The sequence below is a fragment of the Zootoca vivipara genome, chromosome 4 (assembly GCF_963506605.1).
Source record: "Zootoca vivipara chromosome 4, rZooViv1.1, whole genome shotgun sequence".
NCBI classification, from domain to species: domain Eukaryota; kingdom Metazoa; phylum Chordata; class Lepidosauria; order Squamata; family Lacertidae; genus Zootoca; species Zootoca vivipara.
The window spans coordinates 70486094-70506493 of NC_083279.1; the positions used below are offsets into that span (position 1 = coordinate 70486094).

Sequence of the window (20400 nt, forward strand, 5' to 3'; positions counted from 1 at the left end):
CCTCCCTTGTTCTCTTATAATGTCAATGGTGCCCACCTGGGAGGTGCCGGAATTGAGCTCTGGTGGAAATAAAGCCCTGATAATAAGCGATGCTGATAATATTGAATACAAGTATTCTGAAACCTGATCTGGGAGCTAGTTTCATTCTGAAATGCTGAGACATTGCCTGGTTTTCAGTGGATACTTAACACAGTATTTTCTGATGTAGCACACTTTGTACAGTCAGAGCTGTCCTGGGGGTTTTTGCTGTTTAATTTGTCCTGGACAAATTAAAATGTTACTGTCCCCACACCAACCCTGTGGCTTAGCAAGCACCAAGCTGCAAAACAATAAGCGCATTAAACGAACAGGAGTTGACCGTAATACTGTTTCCCCTTCCTATCATTTTTCTTTTCTTTTTTTACTTTCTTTCCATTACAACCACATTTGTGCTCTTTGCAGCTGGTGGAGATCAGGAGACTCTCATCACATCCTATGAAATGCATCCAGAATATCATACCAAGCCCATGAGCTTCGAAGCTGTCTCTGTGCATCACCTCCAAAGAGCTCTCCCTTTCCAAGACATTTGCATAGCTGAGTTTTTGAAACCCAAACAGTTTTACCTAGTTTGCCTTTAGAGTGTTGCCTTTCTCCCATGATTAATCGAATGGGAAATTCAAGACCCATAGTCTTCATTAATTATTATTATTATTATTATTATCATCATCATCATCATTATACACTATGATAAATAATGCTCTGGTAACTCAGGGTGCATACACATCCTACATTAAAGTATGTGGCTTCCCCCAGAGAATCCTGGGAACTGTGGTTTATCCTTCACACAGCTACAATTCCCATCACCCTTAACAAAGGACAGTGCCCAGGATTCTTGGGGGAAAGCCTGTGCTTTAAATGTATAGTGCAAGTGCATCCTCAGTTTCCACAAAAGAAGTCTCTCAGTGAGCTAACTTCAGACTCATGGATAACTACTGCTTCAAGCATATGAGGTCACATGTGCAGTCTAGTATCTTGCTGGACCAGGGTGTTGACTTGTGAATATAGTGATGTCGTAATGTCTCATAAATCTGTCTGTGTGGATCTTCCTCCTCCTAAGACTGGAGAGACAAGAGTGTGTGGGAAAGCTGAGAGCGAAAGGGAAAGGCTGGATTTGAGGAACTGACAACGCCTCATCTAAAAGATAGCTCCCCAAATAAGGCTGTGAACACTTTACCATCTTAAAACACAGCAAAGTGAGGTTATTTTTCACCGTGCTTCAATTCAAATGTGCATGGTATTTTGCACATAACTATGCTTGGGACGCGGTGGATGCTTGGGTGGTGCTGTGGTCTAAACCACAGAGCCTAGGGCTTGCTGATCAGAAGGTCAGCGGTTCGAATCCCCGCAACGGGGTGAGCTCCCATTGCTCAGTCCCAGCTCCTGCCAACCTAGCAGTTCGAAAGCACATCAAAGTTGAAGTGGAAAAATAGGTACCGCTCCTGCGGGAAGGTAAACAGAATTTCCGTGCACTGCTCTGGTTCGCCAGAAGTGGCTTAGTCATGCTGGCCACATGACCCGGAAGCTGTCTGCGGACAAACGCCGGCTCCCTTGGCTAGTAAAGTGAGATGAGCGCCGCAACCCCAGAGTCATCCACGACTGGACTTAACGGTCAGGGGTCCCTTTACCTTTATGCTTGGATGTGTCACCATGCTGCCTGCTGTCTGTCCACAGGGTGGAGACAGAGTTGGGATGTCTTTGCCTGATGTGAATTGTTGGTTGGTTTCCCTGCCCCTCCACCCACCCCCAGCTCCATACCCTCCAGTTGAGAACCCCCGGAAATTGCCTTCGTGCAGCTGTCAGCTTCAGCCATGATCCCATACATCTCCCAGATACGATGTGGTTTATTCACAAGTAAGAGAAGAAAAGTCCAGGGAGCACCTCGAAGTTTAAACCCATTCTTAGAATTTCTAGTCCCTCCTTGGCACCTACAAACATCCGAGAGAGGGGGTGGTGGTGAAAAGAAGATTTTTTTAAAAATCCACAGAAATTCATTAAATGTGGTGCTTGTTTACATATCACATTTACAGTAGGCTCCTGTTAATGATCAAATAAATAAAAACACACTCTGTTCCTTTGAAAGGACCATCTTGTCATTAGCAATAGTGGCAGAGGTATAAAGCACTTATCATCTGTCTCCACCAATTACCCGTGACATTTTTATTGCAATGTGATTTATAAAGATGCTAATCCAGTTTTAACTTCTGAGGATCTTGAATGGTTACTAGTGTAGGCTGCCTATTCCTGAATATGAACCATATTGTACCGAATGAAAAACCACTGTGCTTTGAATAGTACACTCACCTCCAGTGGGTGCTGGAGTAAAATCATCAGCAACAGCTATGGTGACAAGAACATCCTGGGATCCTTAGAGGTGCTCTGTAGATGCATGGAGAACTTGCTTGTGGCTGTGCATCTTCTAGGAGCTGCGCTCACCTGCAGAAGAGCAGCCCTCCACTGTACTAGGGGTGGCGGTGGGGGGGGGACAATACTGAATCCCTTAAGGCCAGCATTTGATCCGAGGAAGAAATATCCCCGAGCTAAGAGAGCTTAGGCCGTTTGCCTGTTAGAAGTCTAATCGCTTGATGACATAACATGACTCAGTGAATGCTTCCACTCAGCTCAGTGGCGCATGCTTGCAAGTCTCAATACACAGGAAGCCATCATCACCTGCCCTGTTTAGTCCAGTGAACTGAAGGCAAGGTTATTTTCTTCCTTTCTTCCTCTTAAGCAAGCTACTTGCACAGTACTGTATTAGCAGAGATATGGTTAATGTGCTGCTTTGCCATGAACAGAATGTGGCAGGGGAAAGGAAGAGATTTCTGTTTGTGTATGTTTTGCACTGCAAAAATTGATTCACTGTGTGGAGGAACAGCCTTGGAACTGAAGGTGATCCTTCCAATCAAGAAGTGAGAGCAAGTGTTGTGATTCCAGACTTCCCTATTAATAGATTGTAGCTAATGGAGTGCAAACTTTGTCCTAAATTCAGGTGCGTTGGGGGCAAAACGTGATCAAATAGCTTTATCATCCTGCTGCTTCTGTGCCTAGCACCACTCTATGCATGTCTACTCAGAAGCAAACCCCACTGAGCTAAACTAGTCATAAATATGGCCTACAGGTATCAGAAAGAGCAGAAGGAATTGCTAGTATCTGTGGTATCTCACAAAGGTGAGGTATAAAAGGTGGGGTGTAAATACAAATAAACAAATAATAAATGAGACTTTCTCTCAGTAAGAGAGCATAGGATTACAGCCAAACTGGGCAATCCTAAACATGTTGACTCAGAAGTGGTCTCGTTCAGTTCAATGGGATTTACTCATAGGATTGCAACCTTAGTATCCTAATTCTTGCCAATCATTGCCTAGGTATGTTCTGCATGTCGACCCTAAAGAAATGTTAAATCCATGCATAGATGTCTGGTGAACCTGAAGTTGAAGCAGACACATCTGGTGCGCATTATAAAATGATACGGTCCTTTACTAACTTCAGTTTGAGAGAGAGTGTGAACTAGTCCAGTGTCTTTGGTGGAACAGCAACTCATAGCTAGGACGTAAATCAGGATTATGTATCAACCTGCCTGTATCATACTGAGGTCATCTTTGGAAGATGGGTTTCTACCATCTAGAGCAGGGGTTCCCAAACTAAGGCCTGGGGGCCGGATGCGGCCCAATCACCTTCTCAATCCGGCCCATGGACGGTCCAGGAATCAGCATGTTTTTACATGAGTAGAATGTATCATTTTCTTAAAAATGCATCTCTGGGTTATTTGTGAGGCATAGGAATTCGTTCATTTTTTTCCTCAAAATATAGTCCTGCCCCACACAAGGTCTGAGGGACAGTGGACTGGCCCCCTGCTGAAAAAGTTTGCTGACCCCTGCTCTAGAGTTAGGAAGGTGACCCCTGCTCTAGAGTTAGGAAGAGAGAGGGCCTTCTGAGTTGTGTGCACCAAATTTATGGAACTTATTCCACAGAGAACTTCTTTGCGATGCCATGTAAAGACATTTTCATGTTCTTAAGCCTTTTGATACTTTCTTTATTCTAATATGCTATTATTTCTTTATTTACACACACCTTCTACACTGACTGCTGCAGAACAGTAGGGCTTCAGAAATGGGAGTTTCTCCACCACAAAATCAACCACTACTTCAGGATTACTTTGGCAAATCTCAAATTTCACTGTAAAATCTTAAATTGAAATTGAACTATTTATGGTTGAAAATTCTAATCTAATATTTGTATGGTTTTTTTATTTAAAAAACAGGATTTTTGTTTGTTTGTTTGTTTGTTTGCTTACAAAGGGGTGATTTATAGTTCAAAATGTAACCTTTCAACTTATCTTTTTCTAGGTGCTGTGTATAAAAATATATTTCTTTCCTTACCAAAGTCTGATGAAGAATCAAGGCTTCTGAACACCCTGTGCACTAACTCACAGCTCCATCCTTTTCCCCAAAATCTTAATGTAAGTACCACCATCTTTTGAAATTCAAATTTTCATATTACCGGTACATGAACTAAGCCTAAACATGTGGTTTAAAACTCTCGTCCCTCTTATCATGATTTGGACTTGATCAGCTACTCAACTGGTTGTCGTATGCCTTAGTGCTTAAATTTTAAGAGAGAGGAAATCTGCTCCGCCGAATTATTTGTAGACATTGTCCATATGTTTATGCAGAGAATTCAAAATGCAAACATTTTTGTTGAAAGAGAGAAAGGATGGCGATTTGATGGAATGCTTAGAAATCCCTTCATTAGTTCACAGGTTTTTCTTAAAGTTCTCTCAGTTGTGGAATTGAGGTGGAAATATTCATTCGTAATAATGGATGCTTACCTCTTCTTCAGGGGACTTTTGGGATTTAAGGGATTATTATTGGTTTTCCGTGCACTGCTCTGGTTCGCCAGAAGTGGCTTAGTCGTGCTGGCCACATGACCCAGAAGCTGTATGCCGGCTCCCTTGGCCAGTAAAGTGAGATGAGCACCGCAACCCAAGTCGTTCACGACTGGACTTAACAGTCAGGGGTCCCTTTACCTTTACCTTTACCTTTTATTGGTTTATATTACTATCATCATGTCAACTGTATCCAGAATAATAAGGAAAAAACAGTATCACATTGCATTCTCAGTTTTTAATGGTAATGCTTAGGGCAAATAAGCATTTGTTCCTAGTATCCACAGTCATCATATGTATATACCGGTACCATAACTATACTCAAGCATGACTTTGGGAAGAAACATTCTTTTGCTTAGCAAAAGCTTCCTTTATTCTTGCTTTGCGAGTGGGAAAGAAAGAAAGAAAATGCTTCTTATGCTGAGAGAGAATTGCAATCAATCCTTTAGATTCTTTTCATGCAGTTATAACAAAGGCAGCAACCAATATGAGAAACGGAGGGTTGATTTCAAAAATTCCACTGGAAAAACGCTTATGTACATGTGGGCTGGCAGTATTGAATCAGTAGCTCACGTGCTGCTAGCTTGTACTCTTTTGAGGAGTAAGGTTATTCCCCCTCTACTACAGTCCATGCCAGGTCGCTCAACCATTGCTACTGTGTCTTTTCTTTTAGCAGATCAAGATAACCAGGTGACAGCAAAAACTGCAAAAAAAATTTAGCAGCGGCAATTAGAACAAGATCTAGTATTTAATTATTGACGTAAACCTCTAGAATGTATTTTGTATAGCTAAGCCTTCAGCTCTATCTTCGGTACATTATAATGTATTTTATTGCTATGGCTAGTGGCTGATACAAATAAAGATTCTGCTGATCTGGATATGAGAAGTCTATTTGAGTAGAAGGTGATGATTATCAGAAAAGTCTTTGCTGGTAGCTTTTACAGAAATATTCTAGATGTGTACTTGAGCGGAGGATGGACAAATATTCCACTTTTGGTTTCCCCCCTCTGTTTCTCATCTTTCCATTCTTGAAGCCATTTCTCTATGTTTCCAGGGCAATTTGTGATTTTTCTTTTAATTCTCATGAAAATTCATCAGCAGTTTAATATGAATTCCTCCTAGTAAACACAGTTCTGTATGCAGTTTTGACTAATACACATTTTGCAAGCAATTTTCATTTTTGCTTGTTATTTTCAGTAATTTACGGTAATAATTTTAGCTACATTTTCCCCTAATCATATGCCATTTTCGTGCACATTGGTTGGTTGCAGAGCTGTGTTTCAAAAATTGGAGAAGTGTGAATTTTGAAGGATAGCTATTTCACTTTGTGTCTTGGTTCGATAATGTGAATTAGGGAGTTTCTCGTTAAAAAATGCAAATAAATTTGAATGGATGGAGCTTTATCCCTTGCTCATTCTTCCTTGGTTTTTTTTTTGGGGGGGAGCTTCAGGAGAAGGCAAAAAAAAGTAGAATAAACAGTTTCGAAAATGCTATTCACAGTATTGATATCTTGGATCCTAATTTCCTTGCTGTGGAGTTTATGGTCATAGAACGGGATCTTCCTGATTTTTTCCATTTCTGAAAATCCACCCTGTGGTCCACCTTCAGGAGTAGGCATTACTGAACACTTACGAAGGCCCATACAGGTGTTTATCTTAATGCTGCCAATGTTTTCAAGTGTACACAATTTTCACCCATATATTCATTAAACATTTTCCAATCTTCTTTAAATGTATATTCTTCTTGTTCTCTTATTCTGTAAGTTAAGTCTGCAAGCTGAGCGTATTGCATCAGTTTAAGTTGCCGTCACTCATTTTCCATTTTGGGGCTAACAGAAAAGGCTATTTATGTATGCCACTACTGCGGCCCATGTTTTGTTAGGGGCACAATTTTCCAACACCCGGTGCTGCCTCAATACAGCTGCGTGCTCCTGTCACTGGGTTCTGTTGAAAGCAACTTCTCCATGCGAACCAGGAAGTGACCTCTCCAGACAACGGAAGGACTCTTCTTTTCTTATCTCTGAGTCTGTGATCTCCTGGGTGACACAGATGCCGTTAAGCCATTGAATGTGCATGCCTACTCCATCTATTTTACTCCCTCACACCCCTCTGTGCAGCCCAGAACCTGGCAACCCACACTATGCCACTGATCTCCCCCATGTCTCTTATTCTTCCCTCAGTCCCCTTTCTTACTTTAAAAAAAAAAAGATGAATCATAGCATTAAAGAGTTGGAAGGGGCCCTGCAATGCAGGAATCACAGCGAATCATCTGCTTTTCTTGCTGCTCTAGCGATAGCAGCTATGATGATCTCTATGCCACTGCTGGGTTCTGGAAAGGAGCCAAAGCAAGAATCCTTCAGAACCAGGCATTCTGGGTGAGGTGGCCAGGAGAATACTTGAGCTGTCACACAGTTTGCCGCTGTAGTAGTGTAGGGATTTTCCAAGGCACCTTGCCCAGAATGGCTGGATCTAGGAAGGGGACCCTTCACCCTTTCTCAGAGCCCAGGTGGCAGCTGGTGGTAGGTAGCCCACGTGCCATTGTGGATGGGGCCAGATGGGGCCAGCCTGCACTCTACCATCTGGGCCTGGCACACATGGTCAGCAGGTTGGACTGGCTCTAGGCAGAAGGAGAGGACAAGTGAGTGGGCATCAGAGCCATGGGGAAAAGGAGTGGTGTCGTGAAGACACCTTGCCCAAGGTCCCCACAATACCTAGAGCTGGCACTGCTGGGAATCTTGCGGGATATAGTGTAGTGGGCTGCAAGTAGAAAGTTGATGGACATACCTTGCATGAACAGCAGAGCAACTCAGGACTCAAGCCAACATACTCCTTCTTTTGGACATAGGGACTAATACTTGGAGAAGTTATACAAGTCCGCAAGCTAATCGAAGAAACAGAACCTTGAATACTGACTCCAGCGCTGTCCCTTTTAGCAAACTGGTGCCTTCTCCTTCCTGAGTCGGCTGCAGCCGCTGAAAAGAATCGGAATGTAATGAAGGTTTAGACAAACCTTGGCACAAATATTCCACCACAATGAGTGTTTATCTACCGAGATCAGCCAGCTTTACAAAATTGAAAACACACTGTTGATGCGAACTTACCCCCAACTCAAAGCTGCTAACGCTATATGCAAACTTCAGTGGCAGGTCCCATCTCCCAAATTTACAGAGATCTGTAAGCTTTTAGGCTTCATGTCTGTTGCCAAGGACATTTGTATCCAATAGAGATTCTGGGCTCCAACCAAGAGCAACACTATAATTGTCTCCACCAAAAACAGGAGGTCCTCTCTGGGATTTCCTGTCTCTAAATCCCACCCACTCCCCACTTCCCTCACAAATGGCCTTCCAATGTTGCGTTTTCTGAAACCCAAACGGAAAATACGTTCACTTTATGCAGGTGAAAAGAAGATGCTCAGCTTTCATCAGGATTCTCTCTTTGCATTAGGCAAAGCAGAAATATACCCGTTGGCGGTTTTAAAAGTCCAACTTTTTAATAGAAAAAAACACACAATCATGTGAAAATAATAGTCAGACTTAAGGATTTAGATTAAAGTAACAAAATATTTTAGGAATGCGTTTGCCTGAGTCTCTTCAGTCTGTCTGGGATTCCTTTGCTGTAATCCAATGTAGGATTGGCCCAACTTAATCATCGCCAAGTGGATATATATAAAGGACTGAAGAAAAATAATGTATGCTTTTTTGAACATACAAATGAGAGAAATAGAAATTCATCCAAATAGAGAATTTTGTACAGTTCATTCTCTCATTCCAGCCACAATGCAGAGGGGAAAAAAATCAAGGCAACCTCAATGGGACTCACGAGCCTAGTATCAGTTACACAATGGTCAAACTGGATTTTTTAAATTTTAAATTAAAGGCACAAGCTAGCCCAGGTTTGTCACGATTTATGCATTTTGGTCTGCATGCAGAAGGTCACAGGAACTGTCTTACACCAAGTCAGACCACAGGCCCATTTAGCTCAGTGTTATCCAAACTATCTGACAGACACTGTCAACTTGAAGACATCCCAAGCCAATAATAGTCAAAGCACAGGCAATGTTGGGTGCTGGTTCGAGTGTTGGATTAGGACCTGGGAGACCAGATTCAAATCCCAACTCGGCCATGAAGCCCCTGGGGTGATGAACTGTGCTTGGTTCCAGTCACTGTATCGTTGCCTAGCCCACCTCATGGGTTTGTTTTGAGAATTAAATTGAGAGGGGGAGAACTATGTACACCGTCTTGAGCCCCTTGGAATATAAAAGGTGGAATATAAATGTAATAATGAAATAAATAATAAAATATGTAGAAGCAAATGAGGAACTGGAGGTGGGCACCTCATAGTAAGCTTTGGGTCACCACAAATTGTTCGTCCACACCTCCAGGGAAGTGTCTTCTGTGTGATGGTGTTAAAGCTTATCGGCTTTATTGCATTTTTTGAGCACAAGACCAGGGCTTTTTTTCAGCCAGAACTTTTCAGTCAGTTCTGGCACCTCTCAGATGGGCCCCAAAGGAGGCCTTCATGGTGAGTTCCGGCACCTCTTTTTCTAGAAAAATAGAACTGTGCAAGACATAGTTAAGCTCAGAAACCTCATGCCAGTAATAGCCAAAATCCAAACATAAGGATTTCTGTTACCAATGAAACATTGAAATGGATTTGTTTTTAAATGTTCAATAGCTTTAAATCATTACAGTGGTACCTCTGGAAGACCGTTCGAGTTCCAAAACGTTTGAAAACCGAGGCACAAAGGGCTGTCTGCAAATTCAATTGAGAAAATTGAAAAACACACAGTGGAAGCCGTTCAACTTCCGAGGTGCGTTCGAAAACAGAAGCATTTACTTCTGGGTTTTCGGCATTCGGGTTCCAAAACGTTTGTCAACGGAGACGTTTGAGAACCGAGGTACCACTGTATATAAAAATGACATGGCACAATCCGGCCAAATATAGCACAGCCAATGATGACCTCCTTGATTTCCATGGAAAATATGAAAGAGCACTGACACTTGATAATTTCTCATGTTTGAAATTGGTAGAGCATTAGCGCTTAACTTTGGCTGGATCGCACAACCAATGAATTAGAAAATGTTAAGATTAATTGGACCACATCTTAAGATAAGATATCTTTATTGTCATTGTCGCCTTGCGGGAACAACGAAAATTACTCGGTTGCTACATCCACTCAGATAAAGCATTCCGCATAATCCAAAATTACAAAACCTAATTAAAAACAGTAAATATAATACAAATAACAAGTAAAATAAGATGACTTCAACGTCCAGGCTTTCCATTTAAGGCCAAAATCGCTCTAGAGAAGAAGCTGTTCCTGAGACGGCTCGTTCTTGCCTGCATAGTTCTATATCTCCATCCCGATGGCAGGAGCTGAAAGAAATGGTGACCAGGGTGCGTTGGATCTCTTGATATGCACAGCAATTAATTAACTAAAGTGTAGCATATACTGTACGGTACTTCAAATTATTCCAGGAATACTTAAACTTGATCTGTATATTTGCAATAAATGGCAAGCTTACAATACTTTATTTTATTTTATAGCAATTATTAAATATTTGTGTAAATTTGTACTTTGGTATACATTGTGTCCAACAGTCATTCCAGTTAGATCCATGACATATTTACCCAAAGGGTTGCAAGGGTGTTAGTACCTAAAATCATTCTATAATAATATATCATTGCTCAAATGTTCTTTTTTTTAAGTTACAGAATAATATCAACTTATTTTGGGCACAGTGAATCTTGAATTGCATTAGATTTAAATTTAATTTTAAGCTTGAGGTGTGCCCTTTCAGATGGTAAAGGTAAAGGGACCCCTGACCATTAGGTCCAGTCACGGACGATTCTGGGGTTGCGGCGCTCATCTCGCTTTATTGGCCGAGGGACCCAGCGTACAGCTTCCGGGTCATGTGGCCAGCATGACTAAGCCGCTTCTGGCGAACCAGAGCAGTGCACGGAAACGCCGTTTACCTTCCCGCCGGAGCGGTACCTATTTATCTACTTGCACTTTTTGGGGTGCTTTCGAACTGCTAGGTTGGCAGGAGCTGGGACCAAGCAACGGGAGCTCACCCCGTCACGGGGATTCAAGCCGCCAACCTTCTGATCGGCAAGCCCTAGGCTCTGTGGTTTAACCCATGGCGCCACCCGTATCATATGGTGGGAGACGCCAAAAAAGGGGCATGCAGACTTTTCCCAGAGGGCAGGTGCCTGGGAGACTTTTTGTATGCAATAAAAGCTCGCCAATGTTATATATTGATGTTAGCCGCCCTGAGCCCAGTTTCGGCTGGGGAGGGTGGGATACAAATAAAAGTTTATTATTATATTATTATCATCTTTCAGAGCATGCCGGTGTATGGTATGCTTCTGTTGCAATAAATTTGAGGTCCAACCATAGACTGACTGGACTAATCTGGAGAAATTATCAGTGAACCATGTTCACTGGGTAATATTGCCAGGGTCTTTGTGCTAGTGGCTGCTGCTGCATTCAGTTATGAATGAAGCTGGATTGGGATTTCTTTTTGGGGGGGGGGGGAGCTTCTTGTAAAGGCAGTGAATCTAGCAAGTTTGTAGTGAACTTTGAACCTGAACAAAATTTGAGATTTAGGTAACGAGGGATGTCATGGGAAACTTAACCGTTAAGCTACTATTCCAACTGTAGGAGGCACTGTGTCTGAACAGGGGCAGTTAGCTATGCTGCTGTTCTAGGCTGTCATTAGCAATAAAATGGTTCGGTTGGGCATCTGTTTGAGTCCAGCTAGGCACAATTTTTTTTTTCAAGCAAGGGGCCAGGCTCCCTCAATATGCCATGGCAACGTTTGCATGCTGTGCATGCATGCTGCTCGGTGTGCTCGCATTACTCATGCACGCTGTGTGGTGTGCTTGCGTCATGTGTGCAAGCCATGAGGCATGTGCACAACATGTCAGTGTGGCGTGCTTGTGCAGCAGGAGCACGGCATGTGGCGCTAGTCAGCACGCCTGTTTGGGCCTGTTCTCTTCTCTGGAATAACCTGACATTGACATTATAAATTGACATATACATCACTTCCTGTGAGTGGGATTTCCACCCCGACTGAATAAAGGCGCCATGGATTGAGAATGCACGCATGCACATCCACAAGCCAAACTGGGAAGGCAATCACAGTTCCTCAAAATTCGTACTCAAAAAGAAAATTTGGAACCTTCTGAAATACAGGTATTTGGATTCAAATTGTTGGTGAACTTTAAATTTGTATCACATGTCATTTCAGGTTTAGTTCCAGTTCCACAAGCCTAGGGTTTTTGTGGGGGTGAGACAGATCACAAGGAATCGGCATTTGGACCAAGCCTTGTCGTCTGTTGCAATGTGAAGCGAGTAGCCTTTGGCTGAAAAGAAGCTGTAAACTTGCAGCGGCTGTCTAGACGGGTGACGGTAGCAAGTTCTGCCACCTCTCTTCCCTGTGAATAGCATCCCTCTTCTTGGGCCTTCCATATTTTGGGAAGGAGCCACAGGCTTAGAAGCGACGGCTTCAAGAACAGGTTTCAGCATTTACTTAGACAAATTCCCCCATTCCTCACTTTGTTTGGCGAACTGTCACTAAGTAAGTAATGGCAGAGGAAAGGAAAGGAAAGGGTCTGGCTTAGGGCCTGAGTAATGACGCCTAAGTATGCATTACGCTTAGTGAACAAAGTTCACAGTTTGCAGCTAAAGGTCACTAGGAATTCATGCATTCTTGGCACTCTCACTCAGTCCAAAGGAATGTATCAGACTTTGGTGCTTGGTATTTCAAGGTCGTTCCTTTTCCAAAGTTATATGCAAGCAGGGGGGTGGGTTTGAGAAAAGGTGGATGTGTCAGGAATTCTTTTTTCACCATGGTCTCCATTATTGCTATCTGTCAAACAGATGAAGCCTTAACAAGAGAGATGTCAAAATATCTATTGTGGTTTTTCATTCATACAGGGTAGGGTGCTCTGTAGTTGTCCTATATGTTCTTCTTACTAACCCTAAAAAGACATGGGGCCAGCATCTCTTAAGAGATGCCTTCAGAAAGTGTTGCTGACATCAGAGGATTCGTGGCTGATCTATGTAGGGTGTGCTGGATCTCGCAAAAGACAACTCCATGCAAAGCCAGTAACTCTGTGTGTGCCCTGGATTATATTCCCACAAAGGCCACTTCTGTGTGGGACGGCTGCTCAATTGCAATTCTTGTAAGAAGCACATGCTTTACAAATATTAAGACCATAAAAATGTCTCAGATATATCTAACACACTGTATTGTGATACGATGAGCTGTAAGCTTGAAGTGGCCTTGGAGCAATGAAGCATTACCCCAAGCTGATGGTTGTGCCAAAAAGATGAGTTCATGGTGGCTTAAATGAATAGCCCTCAATTTTTCAAAAAGAAAATGGTTCTGCAAATAGGCCATTTGGGCTGTTTCCCACCTTGTAAAATGCCTTTAGAAAAGAAATTACATTAAGAACATAAAAGAGGTCTGCTGAATCAGACCAAAGGTTCATATAGTCCAGCATTTTGCTCTCAAAGTGACCAACCAGATGCCTATAGGAAGCCTGCAAGCAGGACATGAGTATAAAATCACTCGCTCCACTTTTGATTCCCAGACGCTGGTAGGAAATAATGCTTATTTTGTGTACGTTGGTCCTATGTGATGATTGCGCAGCTGGCGTTTATGGCTTTGTATATAATTTCTGAGGCGCTGTACTTGATCACAGCTTCTCAGCAGGTTTGGCTGCATGTGCACAGAATGGGTGAGAAAACCCAGAAAATATTCTTACAGAAATTAAATGCAGCTGTGCTGAACCACAAGGGAAAATAAAATGCAGGCTGATGAAAGTTTCTGGGAGACTCAAAAGTTTGCAGACTATTTTGTAACATTTTGGTTGGCCTAATACAGGTATTGCACTAGTGTGGATTCAGCAAATGCCTGTGATAATTATTCCACACAATTCAAGTTATGCCTTTGATGTAGGGATTTTGTGATGTGTGTAAGGTAGCCTAAATAGTTCTTTTATTGGTTTGCTCTGCAAAATGCACCTGTTTTGCCATTGAGGGATTTATGAGTTTCCAGCACATCCTCTTCAAAGCATGACTCTGTGGAAACTGAGTGGATCAGTGGTGCCACCTAGTGATCAGTATTAGGACCAGAATTTTCCCAAGTAGAAAAGCACAAACACACCCTTTCTCTCCCCCCCCCCCTCCTGCACACTTGTACTGTATTTGCCAGTAGCATTCTATAATAGCAGCCAGGGTTTACAAGTGCTCTTATTTCACCAGCTACGTTCAGCTATTGCCATGTTTTTGGTTAAGTTTATAGAATTTAGGATGTTTGTAATTGAGACGTCTGGGTCCCCCCCCCCCCGGCATACATTCTGAAATCGCATTCTTTCCTTTATGCGTGCAAGAACCTGTGTTTAGAAAGATTTCTGTTTCTCTTCTGGCACAAGAGGTCAGAAGAGATGGATGACTTGTAGGCTACAAGATCATATTATGCATACCTGAACACTGGTTTAACTATTAAGGTAACCAGCTTCTGCCAATGAGCAGCACTCAGCACCGTTTCTGGACAGTGTTGAGATATTATGGTGGAGTCCTGGGAGCACAAGAAACTCCCTTCGACCAAGTCAGACCATTGACACATCTAGCTCAGTATTGTCTAAAGGCAGCAGGTCTCCAGCATTTCAGACAGGGGTATTTCCCATCACTACCTGAAGATGCTGGGGAATGAACCTGGCAGCTTTTGTGTGCAAAGCAACTGTTTTACCATTGAGCTACAGCTCCACATGCCCCAGGTTTCCCTCAAGCCAAACCTTTGACTTTTTAAATTTCCCAGCCTGTGTGGCTAGACTTTAAAACTTTTTAGCCTCCTGGCCAAATAAACAGCCTGAAGCGCAATATATTTTGCAAGAGATTTCATCCTCTTCAGCTTTTGTATTGCTGAATAAAACTTGTAAACTTTGCAGACTGACTAGGGTTTCTCCCCATGCTTGGTTTGTGGTTTCGTTTGAACGTTCTGGGGTTTCTATGGGTCTTATTTATCTGAAAGTTTCTTAACAACAGTAAAAACAAGATCAGAGAAAGGAAAGGAACAATCATGGGTGGCGTGAGTTCACTAAAAATTGGTTCAAGTCAGGAGAATCTACTGCCCTGTTTTTTTCAACAAAGGAAAACAACAGATCCATTCTACAATATTTAGATTTTAAGAACAGATGAGCAGTCCTGCTGGATCAGACCAAAGGCCCATCCTGTTCTCACAGTAGCCAACCAGGTGCAAAGGAAACCAGCAAGACCTGAGCTCTCCCCACCACAACGCTCTCCCCGCTTGTGATTCCTAGCAAGGTAAAAAAAAATAGCCATTGATAGTCTAACCCTCTTTTAATAAAATCAAGCCAGAAAAATGGGCCTTGCTAGGGTGTGGGTCTCAGATGTCCAAGGGTGAGGTGTCAACGTTGAGCCTATGGTGAGTAACATGAATAGTTCAGGATAGAGTTGGTCATTACCCCTGTGGCTCAGTAATAGAGCATAAGGTAAAGGTAAAGGACCCCTCGGCAGTTGAGTCCAGTCAAAGGCAACTATGGGGTGAGGCACTCATCTCGCTTTCAGGCTGAGGGAGCCGGTGTTTGTCCACAGACAGCTTTCCGGGTCATGTGGCCAGCATGACTAAACCGCTTCTGGCAAAATGGAACACCGTGATGGAAACCAGAGCGCATGGAAACGCCGTTTACCTTCCCGCTACTACAGTACCTATTTATCTACTTGCACTGGTGTGCTTTCGAAGTGTAGCTTGGCAGGAGCTGGGACAGAGCAACTCCATCGTGGGCTGCAGGGTTCAATCCATGGAGTCTCCAGGTAAGGTTGGGGAAAACCTCTGTGTAAAAGTCTCAGCCGCTGCTACCAGTCTATGTCAACAAGAAGGGCTAATCATCTGACTTGGCATTAGCTTCCTATGTTCTTAGGATTCAGATGTGCATTTAGCTTTGTGCCCTAGAGACACTTGATGCAGGAATTCATCAGTTCTCTCTTACCCTATGAACTCTACGAATTAGCCTCTCATGGTAACATTTCATGGTAAGTGGCAGCTGGACACAAGCTTATCAGTCCTTGATCTCTAGAGTAACAGTTTTTCCACTACGGACAGTCAGGCCCCCAGAGTGCTTTCTGTTTGGAGCCAGAGACATCCAAGTAAATCCGTTATTTTTATTTGCCATTACTAAAACATTCACAGAACATGCTGGAAGAATTGTCTCCCTGCCTGTTCTTCAAAGAGCTTACTGTGCTAGAGAAACCCTAGAGACCCTTTGACAATGTAAACAGATGTGCTGACTCCTTGCTGAGATACACAAGGTTCAAAACAAACCAAGATGATCGCTTAGGTATAAATCACTGTTTATGTACATAGCCTTTTACAGAGTAGCATGAGCAAAAAGACCAGGCCCCTGACCCAAGGCGCTTACAATCTAAATTAGACAGCGTTCAAGTGATGGGTTGTTATACCATAGAGTCTTCTTTGAATATCTGGGGGAAGGGTGAAACTCAGTGGTACAGTAAATGCATAAATTCCCTGGTTCAGTTCTCAGCATCTCCTGCAGTCAAGCAATTGTAAATGCTCAGCACACAATTTTTAATGTGGTATGCTTTTGCAGTTTTCTAGTTTTGTACAGATCTGAGGGTTCAAAAGAAGAGAAAAGAGAAGAGAAAACAAAACAAAACAAAACAAAACATATATAATGCTACACTCTGTTCAGGAGCATACTGGAAATTGTTATGAGCATAACCAAAAAGAAACCAGAGATTCAAGGAAGCAGTGGGCCTGGAAAGGGGAGTAGCAGAAAGTAATGATTGATCCACTCACGCCAAAACACCTATGACCCTGAGTGGAGCTATATGGAGCCAAATTTTCCCCAATATATTTGATTATTGGGTAGATATGAATTTACAAAGGGAAACCATTAAAATTGGTGTTGTTTAAAGGTAGAATTATAAAATTGTAGAGTTGGAAGGGACCTTGAGGGTCATCTAGTTTAACCCCCTGCAGTGCAGGAATCTTAGTTAAAGCATCCATGACAGATGGCCATCCAGCCTCTGTTTAAAATCCTCCAAGGAAGGAGAGTCCACCAACTCCTGAGGCAGACGGCTCCACTGTCGAACAGCTCTTACTGTCAGAATGTTCTTTCTGATGTTTAGTCGGAATCTCCTTTCTTGTAACCTGAAGCCATTGGCCTGGGTCCTACTCTCTGGAGCAGGAGAAAACCAGCTAGCTCCATCTTCCATATGATAGCCCTTCAGGCTGAAGATAGCTATCACATCTCCTCCCAGTCTCCTCTTTCTCAGGCTAAACATATGCAACTCCCTCAACCGTTCTTCATAAAGCTTGGTTTCCAGATCCTTGATAACCTTGGTCACCCTCCTCTGCACATGTTCCAGATTATCAATATCCTTCATAAATTGTGGTGTCCAGAACTAGACACCGTACTCCAGGTGTGGTCTGACCAAGGCAGAACAGAGTGGTGCTATTACTTCCCTTAATTCTACTGTTGATGCAGCCTAGAATAGCATTAGCTTTTTTTGCTGCTGCATCACACCGTTGACTCATGTTAAGTTTGTGGTCCCCTAGATCTTTTCCACATGTACTATTGGCAAGCAAGGTGTCCCCCATCTTATATTTCCACAGCTGGTTATTCTGCCTAAGTGCAGAACCTTACATTTGTCCCTGTTGAAACTCATTAGGTTAGTTTTGGCCCAGTTCTCCAATCTGTTAAGGAATGCAAATAGCGGCAAACACACAGTAATCTTGGGTGTGGCAAATCCTGAGCTAGATGAACCAATGGTCTGACTCAGTATAAGGCGACTTCTTATGTTCTTCTTATCAGAAGCAAAATTGCCTTTGCATGGATTTACCATTTTAGTTAACAATTCAAATATGAATTCATGGATAGGCAGCTTGGCTGAAGACATTTCATATTTTTAAGTCAAATATTCAATTTCCTCTTGGCACTGTATGCTGCCACCTCTAAAATAACAAACTTACAGGCCTGCTTAGTTTTCACTGATGTCAACTGCTTGGTGTCTGCAAGAAACAAGCACCATGCTAACAGGCTTTTCAGGGAAACCCAACCCTTGGTTTTTTTGTCCATCAAGCTTATTAAAATATCAGTCTTCCATTGAAAAATAATAATAATACAGAGGGCATTTGGGGCTGTTGTATTTTCTTCCATCTGGTACCTGGGTAAAAAAAAAACCAATCACAATGTTTCTTTGCGTACAGCCAGCAAAGCAACATGTTTGATCGTTTCTGCTAAAAGCAGAATATGGCTTAAGATCTGACTTATCCCAGTCGTGTTATTTGGCAAACTGACACAGTGATTAAACCACTCAGAAATATATATCAAAACCATCTGTCCCTGATTACATTTCAACTTTATTTTCAATTTAGCTTTGTACGTACCAGAGGAATTCAGCAGTTCCATTATTTCCTCATCAGGATAGCAGGAGAAGTTCCAAACAAAAGTAATCTCCAAGATTTATAGGCTTGACAGTAGTGTTGACACTTGGCAGACAAAGCCTTTTACAGAGGAGGAGGAGGAGGAGAAATGCTCACTTCTCCAGGTATGGAGCAGACTGGCTGCTGAGGCAGCTGTGCATCCCAGTGAATGATGTGAACAGGATTTTGCCTTGAGAATCCCACTTCCAGATACAGTGGTACCTCTTGTTGCGAACGGGATCCGTTCCAGAGGCCCATTCGCAACATGAAAAGGCCGCATCTTGAAGCGCCACATCTGCACACGTGCGTGACGCAATGCGTCGCTTCTGCGCATGCGCAAAGCATGATTTAGCGCTACTGCGCATGCGTGCAGGTTACGGATGCGCCAAACCTGGAAGTAACCCGTTTCAGGACTTCCGGGTTCGGTGCGGCCATAACCTGGAAAGATGCAATCCGCAGCGGACGTATCATGATGTATGACTGTACATTCAGAGACCTGTGAACGGCGATCAGCTGCTTTTTAGAATGTATTAAAATTGTGCAGGAAACAATACATGTGTGCGTGCTTTCTCAGCTTGTTTTGGAAAGCAAGGATCAGCCATATATGTCACTTTCAACGCTATTCCATGGCCTCCTTCTCTCTTCACCCCCCCCCATGGGACACAAGGGTTACTGTTACTGAAGTCGCTGTTGGAAAAATGCCCTAGGGTGCCCCTGCAGCCCCCGAACTCTGGAAAAGATATTTCCCTTCTTCTCCAGTGCGCTTCAGCGACATATATCAAATGATATATGCACACTAATCTTCTAGCATAACACAGCAAGAAGTGTGAGACATCGTAGAGGTAATCTACGTATTTATTTACACACTATGTACAGACAAACAGAATCATGGCGTCCTCTCTCTTCGAGAGAAGAAAAAAGGGACAAGTAAAAGCAAAAGTACAGTACAATAGTACAAAAAGCGGAAGAGATAAGACTGTCTTCCGCTCCCACACTTTTTCCAGACTGGCATGTGATTTACACCAATCTCAGCTGCAGCATTGGAGGCGTGAAATACTAACAGTCGCTTCTTTTTGTTGGTTTCAGCAGAAAAAATAATTCATTCAAACGGTTGCAGATAAAGAACAAGTAAAAAGTATAATGGGAGGGAGTTGGGTGGGGTAGAGGTAAAAAGGTAAACGTAAGGTAAAGGATCCCTGTATGGGATCTCATCTTGCTTTCAGGCCAAGGGAGCCGGCGTTTGTCCACAGACAGCTTTCTGGGTCATGTGGCCAGCATGACTAAACGCCATTTACCTTCCCGCTTATCTACTTGCGCTGGTATGTTTTCAAACTGCTAGGTTGGCAGGAGCTGGGACAGAGCAACGGGGGCTCACTCCGTCGCGGGGATTCAAACTGCCGACCTTCTGATTGGCAAGCCCAAGAGGCTCAGTGGTTTAGACCACAGCGCCACCCGCTCTCTATGGTAGGGTAGAAGTGTCCCTCTATCCAGTGCTCCTGACTAAGCTGATCTCTTGCCCACCTGTCAGGTGGGTGGGAGTTCTGCTGGTGGGAACTAGTGGAAGGCCCCAAAATGTAGCATTCCAAAAGCAAGGAGACAATGAGTCTGCCTGGGATCCACTGCCATTGTGCAGCAGCATCAGGCCCAATTGTGGCACCACCTGCAGGCTGGCAAAGCAATCTTACCGCCCATACCTTCTGCCCTGACCACCACGTATAACAGAGCTGCAGTAGCCTCCCTGCTCCATGAGCAGCCTATGTAGTAGTTATAATAAATGTATGTCCAGGAATGGGCCAGTTAGGCCCACCAACTGCATGAAGCACCCTTGGGCAACTGCTGGGGTCCCAGCTGCTGCCACCTGCCCTAAGCCCCCTATCTGAAAAGAAAGGAAATTCTGGCACTCCCATTAGAGTTGGGCAGCCGGGTTTAGGAGCTATCATTTAAGTTGCCTACAGCGTCAAAGCAAGGCTACATCAAATCTATAGAACATTCTCAGTATCAA

At 43.2% G+C, this 20400-nt stretch overlaps 1 protein-coding gene across 2 annotated transcripts in view; it reads left to right on the top strand.

Moving 5' to 3' along the window:
• Positions 1-20400, top strand: part of COL8A1 (collagen type VIII alpha 1 chain) — a 97236-nt gene that overhangs the window by 62546 nt on the left and 14290 nt on the right. For both annotated transcript variants that reach the window (XM_035114578.2, XM_035114579.2), the window contains exon 2: positions 4383-4495. The gene's annotated coding sequence lies outside the window, so the exon portion shown is untranslated. The remainder of the gene's footprint in view (positions 1-4382; positions 4496-20400) is intronic.